The sequence below is a fragment of the Podarcis pityusensis genome (genome assembly GCF_964106645.2).
Source record: "Podarcis pityusensis genome assembly, chromosome: 7".
NCBI classification, from domain to species: domain Eukaryota; kingdom Metazoa; phylum Chordata; class Lepidosauria; order Squamata; family Lacertidae; genus Podarcis; species Podarcis pityusensis.
The window spans coordinates 76,312,616-76,323,411 of record NC_138031.1 but is presented as its reverse complement, the minus strand read 5'-3'; the positions used below and the strand labels follow the sequence as shown (position 1 = coordinate 76,323,411).

General features: G+C 44.0%; 1 long non-coding RNA gene across 2 annotated transcripts in view; it reads right to left on the bottom strand.

Annotated features, from left to right (window-relative positions):
- Nucleotides 1-1,161: 1,161 nt before the first annotated feature.
- Nucleotides 1,162-10,796, bottom strand: part of LOC308482128 — a 12,582-nt gene continuing 2,947 nt past the window's right edge. Inside the window, exons 1-3 of one of the 2 annotated variants that reach the window (XR_013989065.1) lie at nt 5,724-6,023; nt 2,903-3,164; nt 1,162-1,463 (exon numbers count right to left, since the gene is read on the bottom strand). This is a non-coding gene — a long non-coding RNA (uncharacterized lncRNA). Of the gene's footprint in view, nt 1,464-2,902; nt 3,165-5,723; nt 6,024-10,796 lie in introns of those variants that run through there. The other variant, XR_013989064.1, reaches the window with a different exon arrangement.

The following is a 10,796-nucleotide window of genomic DNA, read 5'->3' as shown; positions in this document are numbered from 1 at the left end:
TTTTTCCTTTTTAAAAGCCTTTAAAAAACTGTCTCTAGTTCTGATGGGAGGGTAAAGGAAATTTATAAGATTTTGGAAAGCAAGAATAAAGTAAATCATCTAACCATCAATTCCAGCACACAGAGGGCCACCTAAATTGTATAATTTGGCTTTTGAATGATTGGCATTATTAATGGAATTATAACTAGGCATTGTTATAATGAGGCTTTTATTGGATTATTGTAACTGAAAACTAATAAATTATTATTATTATTATTATTATTATTATTATTATTATTATTATTAAAAACTGCCCCTAAAGGTAAAGGGACCCCTGACCATTAGGTCCAGTCGTGACTGACTCTGGGGTTGCCGCGCTCATCTCGCTTTATTGGCCGAGGGAGCCGGCATACAGCTTCCAGGTCATGTGGCCAGCATGACTAAGCCACTTCTGGTGAACCAGAGCAGCGCCCGGAAATGCCATTTACCTTCCAGCCAGAGCGGTACCTATTTATCTACTTGCACTTTGACATGCTAGGTTGGCAGGAGCTGGGGCCGAGCAATGGAAGCTCACCCCTTCACGGGGATTCGAACTGCCGACCTTCTGATCAGCAAGTCCTAGGCTCTGTGGTTTAACCCACAGTGCCACCCGTGTCCCAAAGCTGCCTCTAGTTCTTTGCAAACATAGACTTTAGAAAAGAGATGAAAATATGAAGAAGGTTGGTGAAAAGCATAACTAATGCTGGGAAAGGGCTGGAACCACTGATAGTGATCAGGCTCAATGCTCATTCCATTGCCTGTATAGCACCCCACTCCACAGGTGAGTTCATCTCATTCAGCAATTCAGTGCTGCGTAGAAGAGTTAATCCCCTTTTACTAGCAGCAGGGCCTTTTCAGTAATGGCACCTATCCTCTGGAATGCCCCTCTAAGTGAGAGCTGCCACTCCACAACATTGTGTTCCTTCAGGTGCTTGACTAAAATCCAGCTGCCTAAATGCCATGGGCTGATTGTTTTTCATTTGGGATGTGTTTTAATGCTGTCCACCCACCGAACTCTGAAATGGAGTGGTGAATGCCATAATGACGCCCGAAAAGCAAAAGTTGTTGGGTGAACCAGAAAAACATGAGAAGAAAAAGAGTGTGATTCTTTAGCAGAAGTATTTACAGCCAAAAACTTAGAGGTAATTTGGAAGAGCAGGCTTCATTGCATTTTTATTGCCATTTGATTTGAGGTGGGTTGGTGAGTTTTTTAACCTGCACACAAAGCAGGTACGTCTTAATTACACTCTGCTTCAGGAACCAAATTAATTTTAGCATCTGTTTTCTTGCATATCATAGAAACATGATGGCTTTAATTTGCCGTATAACTCATCTCTTGCATCCTCTGAAGTACCTTCCATTGCTGTTGTTAGAGTTACTTTGGTGCTTGAGCTGCGTCTAGCTTGTTTATGAAAAATACACACAAAAGTAAATGTGATAGCGCCCTGTAGGGAGAAGTAAAAAAAAGAGAGACCAAGTAGCAGGAACTCAATTAAAAAGTAATATTGATATAAACAGATACAAGAGATACAAGCTGAGGCCGCAGAGTAATTACATGCAACGGCCGTGATGTGAAAAATAATCCAATTCACCAAACAATACAGGACATGCAGACAATGAAACATTTCATCAAACAATACAGGATGAGATCTTCAGACACAAATGGAAGAATATGTATAGGTGCCAGCTATTAACTCCTTATTGCCTCAATTTTTCTTTCCAGATTTTTTTTCCCTTCCTTGCAGGGAAATGGCATAACTGTGAATCCTAAAAGCATATTATTGAAAATATTGAATAATATTTGAGTATTCAGTATGAGACAGCAGTCAATAATATAATTAAAATAGCTGTTGAAATTCTGTTAGTGCTTCTTAACACTGAAAAATACGAAATTAGCAATATGAAAGATTCTATTTTCTAAGAAGATATATCTTCTGTTACTGCATGGAGAACTTACAGTCTGCCAGGGTTGGTGGGAGCTGAAAAGCAACACCCTCTAGTCTAGAGCAGTGTTACCCAGCCTTGGGTCTCCAGCTGTTTTTGAACTACAATTCCCACCATCCCTGACCACTGGTCTTGCTAGTTAGGGATGATGGGAGTTGTAGTCCAACAACAGTTGGAGACCCAAGGTTTGGAAACACTTCTCTAGAGGGTCTACTGTGCTGCTAAAATGACCATACCTTGAATCAGTCACTGACCAGTCATTTGCAGGTTTAGGGCAATCACTTTGCGATCTCTTTCTGAATATGGCATCTACATGTCTTGGGAGAACAGAAAATTCTCTCCTCCACTGCACCACGAGCATATAATGATGGGTGGTCATGATGAAAATATTGGTGAACATTTTCCTATCTCTCTCTGGGCATGCTACTATAAGTGTTTCCTGGTTTATGGATTTAATAGGCATTCTTCTGGAGAATCCTGGGAATTGTAATTTGCTGTGGTGAAGAGAATTGTTTCCCAGTTACCCTCATCACCTCACAAATGGTAGTTTCCTGACTTTTCTGAGATTGAATGACATAAAATAATGTATTTCTCTATTTTAAAATGTGAGGGACTTGTCTTGACATTTTTTTAAAAAAAAATATAAAGCACCATGCACATTGCTGAAGTGGAATATGAAGGGATCCAAGAGCATTAGAAGAATAGTTGGCATCTTTATGAGCTGAGCTAATATTCTGCTCAACTTCTTGAGAATGTCAGTGTTTAACTACCAAGAACACAACTGCTCTAAAGTTTGCTCTAAAGCAGGAATAAACCTTAAGAACTAATGAATGTATATTACTGAAACCATATGGACTCTATCAAATGACAAAAGAACCCAATTAAGATTAATTTTGCTACATCTGAGCAGAAGTAAATTAATCTTCTCTCCCTCCCTTACCAGCAAATGTGATCCAGATGGTTTCAACATGCCTGCTCACTCTGCCTGTCTCGGTGTAGTATTTTACAAAACCAAAAGCCCATTTTCATTTCTCATCTCTCATTTTCCACTTTGAACGCTTGCACTTTTACTATTTGTGCTGATTACTATTTCTCCTTTTCTCACTGCCTGTATTTTGATCAGCTTAAGAGGATCTCAATACTTTACATAAAATTTTACATACTATGCCTTTGACAGTTCATGAATAGTCTACAAGTGGGAGCTGCAAAAAAACCCAAAACACACACATCACCCTTTGCAATGCGGCGCACATCTGTTCATTGTCTCAGCCAACCAGTCAAGCCTTCTCTCGGGATACTCCATTCCAGCATGCTGTTATGTGGGATGAAGGCCCAGACATCTCTGTAAGGATGCCCCATCCAAATAAGACTGCATGTATAAACCTTTCTAAGTGTTCTTGCTAAAATTCAGTGGCGTAGCGTGGGGGGTGCAGGGGGGGCCGCCGCACCTGGTGCAACATCAGGGAGGGGCGTGCTCGCACTCGCAGCTCTCTGCCTCTACCTGGCTCACTCACTCTCTCTCACTGCAGTGCTGGCTGTGCGAATCCGATCCGAGCTGCTGGGTCGCCGCCCACTGTGGAGGGGGTGGGTGCCAGGCGTGCGGTGTGGAGAGAGAGCGAGGGACTATCTGGGGGAGGGACAGTGCAGCGGCCGCCCAGCGCAGCGCTGAGCACGGGAGAGAACCACACCAGACCAGACCAGGCAGCAGCAAGAAGAAGCTGGCAGTGGCGGCAGGTTAGGGGTTAGGGGGCGCAAATTACTTGCCTTGCCCCGGGTCAGGGGGCGCAAATTACTTGCCTTGCCCCGGGTGCTGACAACCCACGCTACGCCGCTGCTAAAATTGCACAGTCAAAACCTAGACACAGTCTAGGAATACGCTGTATGATTTTATGAATGCATGGTTGTATTTAATGGGATTGTCCCCACATGGATGAATAAGTGAGGACTGCATGCAGACAGACTAGAGATGTCAGGGGAACAACAACTGAAAAGGACCATTGCTTGTGGACTTTCTATAAATATACCAGTAGTGTGCAATCGGTGGACTAGGGGGTCTAGGGTAGTCCCCTAAATGTGCCCTTGGCACCTCCTCCCCAAAGTCCAAGAAGCTTCTGCCTTGCATACGACCCTCGTATTTACTGGACCGCCTCTCCTGGTATTCCCCACAGAGGACCTTAAGGTCCGTGAATAATCATAGTTTAGAGGTCCTGGGCCCTAAGGAAGTCAGATTATCCTCCAACAGGGCCAGGGCCTTCTCAGTGATGGCTCCGACCTGGTGGAATGCTCTGTCCCATGAGACCAAGGCCCTGCAGGATTTAACTTCCTTCCGCAGGGTCTGTAAGACAGAACTATTCCGCCTGGCTTTCAATTTGAACTTAGCCTGATCTTTTATTCCCTTTCCTTCCCTCCCCCTCCCCTTTTTATGAAGATTACCCGCTCTGGGATCCCACAGCTAATTCTCCCCTGGTCTCCTCGCTGGCCCAAATAGGACTAAATGAGCCAGCTTGCCCTGGTGATCATCTAATGTTTATTGGATGGATTTCCCTCCTAAATTGATTTTTGAATTCTGAATTTATTGTTATTCACATTTTATACTGTATTTTATGCTGTTTTTTGTTGCATCAATTAAGTGTTTTAAATTTGTTGTTAGCCGCCCTAAGCCCGGTTTTCTGAACCGGGAAGGGTGGGGTATAAATAAAAATTTATTTGTTTGTTTATTATTATTATTCTTATTCTTATTATTATTATTATTAGGAGGGAGGTGTGATGCTCTGATGGGTCCAAGACCCCTCCCATCAGCTTCCCAAAACCCACCTAGCTTTGGGAAGGAGGCAGGAGGGCTCTAGCATCCTGTCAGAGGCCTGGCACCACCTTCCCCAAATGCAGTAAGCTTCTGCCCAGCATAGGGATGGCAGTGTGATGTTTACCCATGCAACGTCACACATACACACCCATCGCCCTCACAAGCTGGAAACTCTGGCCTTAACTATTCCCCTATGAAAATTTTCAATACACACCACTGAAATATACAGATAGACAGAAGACAGGCCTATCTAGGACCTCCTCGTATAACACACGTTTTACAGCTGAGCTCCCACTCTCCCCCAATGAATTTACACAACAAGCTTTGACTTTCCAGACCCCCTCAAGCAGCAAAGGAATGAAGTGAAGGCAGTGGGGAATCTTGAAGTGCAATGATATGTGTGTGTCTGTACTCTCCTTAGGCCCACGTGAGTGTGCATGAACCTTGGATTTGTTTATTTTTATTTGTCAACAGCTTAACATGCTCAAGCTCAAAAGAGCATGCACTATAATGACTGATATATTTACCCCATCTTTTCAACACCCTGCTGTATGAGACTCTGCACGTATTTGTTATTGCAGCTGATTGAAAGGGATTTAACGTTCTTATTGAAAACAAACATGTTTGTCAAATTTCTTTCTTTTGCTAAATGGCAGTGATCATCCCCTTGTTAAATTGAATTTGACAGTGTAAATAGAGTTTTGAGTTATGATCTAATTTTCCAAACAATTGGCACCATAACTCATATGTGTAGCCAGGGATGGGGAGATACATTTGTGGAAATTTATGCCTTGGGTGCCAATATAATTTGAATGGCCTTGGGTGCTACATTATTTGGTGGAATGCCATTTGTTGTTTTGCCTCAGGCAGCAAAATACGTTTGACCAGCCTGGGCAGGTCTGCCATTAGTGAAGTATAGGACCCAGGGCAGGGATTGTTTGTGGTTCCCAACCCTTACATCTCCATGAATCCCACATATAGGAAGCATCGTCAGAGAGACTGTGTGATTAGGCGTGTACCAATCATTTTCAAGTTGCAGGAAGAGGGAGATGATAGCGACATCCCTCATTCCTTCATCAGGCTCAGTGTGCAAATCTAAATAGTAGATATGCTTTTATTATCTCTCTGATTTCCTATTTCTTTGTTTTCCAGCCACTCTCCTTCCACTCCAACTGCCACTCATTCTAACTCCACCCAATGTTCCATTCCACTGCCGGTTATTCTTCTACTGCTCTTCCACTGTGTTGTTGAAATTGATGCACAGAGAAACATGGACCTGGCAGACTGTGCTCTTATCCCACTCTCATTCCTCTTAATGCAGCCTATGCTGAAGTCAATGGCCCTGTGGTCTAAACCACGGAGCCTCAAGGACTTGCCGATCGGAAGGTCAGTGGTTCAAATCCCTACGATGGGGTGAGCTCCCATTCCTCTCTCCCAGGCTCCTGCCAACTTAGCAGTTCAAAAGAAAGCCAGTGCAAGTAGATAAATGGGTACCACTGTGGCAGGAAGGTAAATGGCATTTCCATGCGCTCCGGTTTCTGTCACAGTGTTCTGTTGCACCAGAAGCAGTTTAGTTATGCTGGCTGCATGACCCGGAAAGCTGTCTGTGGACAAACGCTGGCTCCCTTAGCCTGAAAGCGAGATGAGCTCCACAACCCCATAGTCACCTTTGACTGGTCTTAACCGTCCAGGGGTCCTTTACCTTTTTACCTTACCCAGTGTCAGTCCCACTCAGAGTAAACCAATCAAAATTAACAGATCTAAATGAGTCGTGCTCATTAATTTCTGTGGGACTGAAATTGGACACAACCCAATATGGGGGCTATGATGCCTTTTGGCTCATGTAAGCAGAGGCATACCTAGGCTCCCATGTGCCCCTAGCAAGGAGATGTATTGATGCCCCCTCATCCCTTGTGCCCTTGGCAAAAAGCTGTATCAGCACTTCCAAAGTGGACAGAGACCATGGACCAGAAACACACAAAAAATGCTTTTCAGTGCTGAGAGGAGCCTTTTCGACTCGCCCACCTGCAAGTGTGTGAATGGGCAGGCAGGTTCCTAGCCACTCCAAGCCAGAGTGGAGAAGCATAATTTTTGCACATCCCTTCTTTAGGCCTGTACCCTTGGCCAACCCATAGGTACACCCCTGCATATAGGAGGAGGAAGTGGCGGAAGTTTACCTCCATTGCTCTCATTTCTCTAAAAAATATAATAAGGCTTAATCTTCTGGAATATTCTCAGGAGAGCAAAAATGCTAAATTGCTAGGCTTTTGAGATTTGATTTATATCTCTCATGCCTTCCCAGTTTCATCCTGATGACTTTAACCTGTCTTATTCATCATTTTTGCATGCACTGTATTAGCTTAGTAGAAATCAAGGAAATAAGGGTGGCCTGCTTTCTGATACCAAAAGATAACCCCCCTTAAAAAAAAAAAAAAGTATTACATTTGACTCAGGAAATAGCTAAAACCAAAGGTCTGTGGCAGAGAGAATGTGTGAATTATAGTGCAGCCTTGGCTGCAAGGTTTGTTTATTCTTGTCATGCTGTCTGGCAGGCTGTAGGAAGGAATTCTCTGCTCTCCTGAAGAAGAGGCAGAGAATAATATAGAAAAGTCACACACTGAGAGACACACTTGGGATGAAATATCAGTGACATAAAACTCACTTTTGAAGCTAACAATGGGGTGAGTAATGTATTTGCTCTTTGCTGCATATTGTCTTTTACTCCAGTAATTTTTCTTTCCTTTCCATTATTTCTTTCCTGTTTTACATTGCAGAGGCAGCTGACAAATATAAACACTCGAGCAGTACAACAGTGTCAAAGATGATGCAGAGAGCTAGGCATTTACAGAAATCTACTTCGGCTTGGAGTTTTTCAAGCGGTGAGGTGCTACTGAGGTGCAGGACATCGCATGGACCAGGCGGAGTCTCCCAAATCCTGGGCGGCCCCGTGTGGAATAATGACTCAAGACAACATGCTATGGGATTAAATTGGCCACAACTTTATTACCGTATGTTTCAGATGTGGGTAGACCTTGGCTCAGGCATTGGGCGTTTATCCATCCCAGTCCCCCGCCGGGGATCTGGGGAACATCAGGGTTATCCAGAGTGTGGGGGGACATGGGCTGGCTCTGGAGAACATATGTTCAAGCAAAGAGAGCCTGCCCCCTGTTACGCCGCCGTCGCAGGAGAGAGCAATGACAACCTCTAGGCATATGGCCAAAGCCTCCCCTCAAAACAACCCCTTTAACAGGAAACCCTGGTATCGCTGCTGCAATAAGGAAGGGGGCATGGGTCACCGCTGCACACCCTCCCCCATTTAGAGAAGATAGACTAAAGGATTCCACCCAAGGCCTGATACCGCCAAAGTTGTGATGTTCTGCTACGGGAAAGGCAAACCTGCCAATGCAGGAGAATTCCTTTCCAACCCTTCAACAGCGACCTTGACGTAGTAGCATCCACATACCTGTGGAGAAAAGGTTAACCTGCAAAAGAAGACTTAACTGAGGGGGGTATGGTGGGAGAAGCTCTGGAGCCAACTGACGATTCCCAGGTAAGATCCTCCCCCTATTGTGTGGGCAGGTGGTCCCTCCCCCCTACCTGGCCTGATCACCTTGGCAGGAGTTGATCATGCCAAGCGTGCCTTCCTCTAAGCGTGTTTCTCCCTTTCGTCCTGTGTTCGAGCATCTTCAAAACCCATGACACCTTTGGTAAAGGCTGTTCTCCAATTGGAGCACTCGCAGGCCAGTGTTTCCCAGTTGTCCGTGTTTATACTACATTTTTTGAAGATTTGTCTTGAGAGAGTCTTTGAACCTCCTTTGTTGACATGGGCAGAAGCAGGGTGAATGCTGAATCCGACCTTAGACTCAAGCTGACAAATGTTACACTGAACATTGGAGGACTTTGTTTAACACAACTTCATGCCGACAGCTGTGCAAGGAGACTTAGGTGAAATCAAAGGGCATTGAACGTTTTTATGGAAATTTTCTTTCCTGATCACATCCGAAGCCTTAACCAAAGCCATTTTGGTGAAGAGAGACTGCTTGTTCTCTGCATGTTTGAAGCAACTTGGACATGCTGAGACCAGGAAATGGCAGCCCTCATCTGTTTCTGGATGTGGGAAGACAAAACTCACTTCAAATAGGCTCTTTCCATCAGCAGGGACCCCAATTACTCCAATAACAGTGGGTAGATACTCCATTTGTATGTTTCCTTCAGCTGAACATGGCCTTCTTTCCCCCCTAAAAGATCCTGTTTCTCCATTTCCTCTTTTACTATCAACCATGCTGTGTGTTTCATTACAGAGAGCTTTGTGTGACACACTGCTTTGATGAAATCCATCTCACAGAGCTCCTGTAGAATTCCCAGGCCTATATTGCGCACAGCTGGCCTTAACATCACCACCAGCAGCATTTTTGCTATTCCCCACATTCTCTGGTGGCTTCCATTTGAGGTCTGATCCGCCACCTCTTTGGCACTGTCCAGTTTGATTATTTTAGAGGGAAAATGTTCTATGTAGCAGGAACATTGACCGTAAGTTGTCCTAAAGCAGTCCCCTCTCAGTCTGCTTGAATACATGGTTTCAACAGAAAGAAAAACAATGGATTAAAATTAAACCATGGCCATCTAACATTAAGAATTTTAGCCCAAATATGTTCTATAATTGGGGGGGGGGGCATTTACATAAAAATCCCTGAGTCAATATAGACTTGCTTGTTCCCAGCCTTCTCAAATGCATCATATCTTCCGCTTCACAAAACCTGGGGTGGGATCTAAGTGGAATCAGCGAGGAGATTAGAGGAGAGGCTTTCTTGAATATTGTTCACCAAACATGTAATGTACCGAGTAAAAATATGTTTTCCACCTTGCAAATTAGTTTGGGGGTAATAGTAAGAAAGGGCCATTCCCTAAATTTATGATCTTCCAATTCTATATCAATCCACGGTTTCCCTCATGGATCTTGAGTCAAAGACACCAAGTTCCTGGCTTGGAATGCAAATGATACGCTTCCAGAGCCTCTTTGTTGCCATTACTATACAATACTCTGCTGCATAACCAAGCTTTATTTTCCCTATGAATGAGTTTACCCAACAATCTCTGTTAAACTTTAAGTCGTTTGGGCATTATAGTTATCAGTAGGACCAGAAATAGAGAAACTTCTGGAGGATTGACATCTGCACAGCTGCAATGTAGCCCAACCAAGGCAGGTTTCAATCCTCCCAGGATTCTCCAGCAATTTTCAAGTGGTTCAGGATGAAGAAAGTTTGGGAACCACTGGTCTAGGGAATGCACAATTTATGCAGGGCATGGGTGAGACCTGTTGATCTTTATCACTTTTTGTTGTTGTTGCTGCTGCTGTTGTTTAGTCATGTCCGACTCTTCGTGACCCCATGGACCAGAGCATGCCAGGCACTCCTGCCTTCCACTGCCTCCCACAGTTTGGTCAAGCTCATGTTAGTACCTTCAAGAACACTGTCCAACCATCTCGTCCTCTGTCGTTCCCTTCTCCTTGTGCCCTCAATCTTTCCCAATATCAGGGTCTTTTCCAGGAAGTCTTCTCTTCTCATGAGGTGGCCAAAGTATTGAAGCCTCAGCTTCAGGATCCTTACCACCGGCTTATGTTAATTGAATATACACCATTAAAAAAAAACCTCACCCAACATTATCCTGCACCATTAGTAGTGATGGTCATTTTTCAGTGCAACTTGTCCACCACTGCTGATTGTTTCATTGAAGAACCACTGAAGCTTTGAAAGAAGCTGAGTATTCCCTAGAATAGGGTTTAAAAACCACTGGAGCTGAGGTCAACCTCTGTCCAGTGTTTCATAGGGTGAGAGCCGCAGCTCTGTGGCAGCACAGTGCTTTGCATGGAAAATATTCCAGATTAAATCTCTGCCATCTGAAGTTTAAAAAAGTATATGGAAAACGAGCAAGGTCCCAATTAAAGAATGGAATATGCTTGCAGTTTATGGACCTAATATACAGAATAAGAAAAACAAGAAAAACACAAGTTTAAAGAAGCATGGAAAATGTT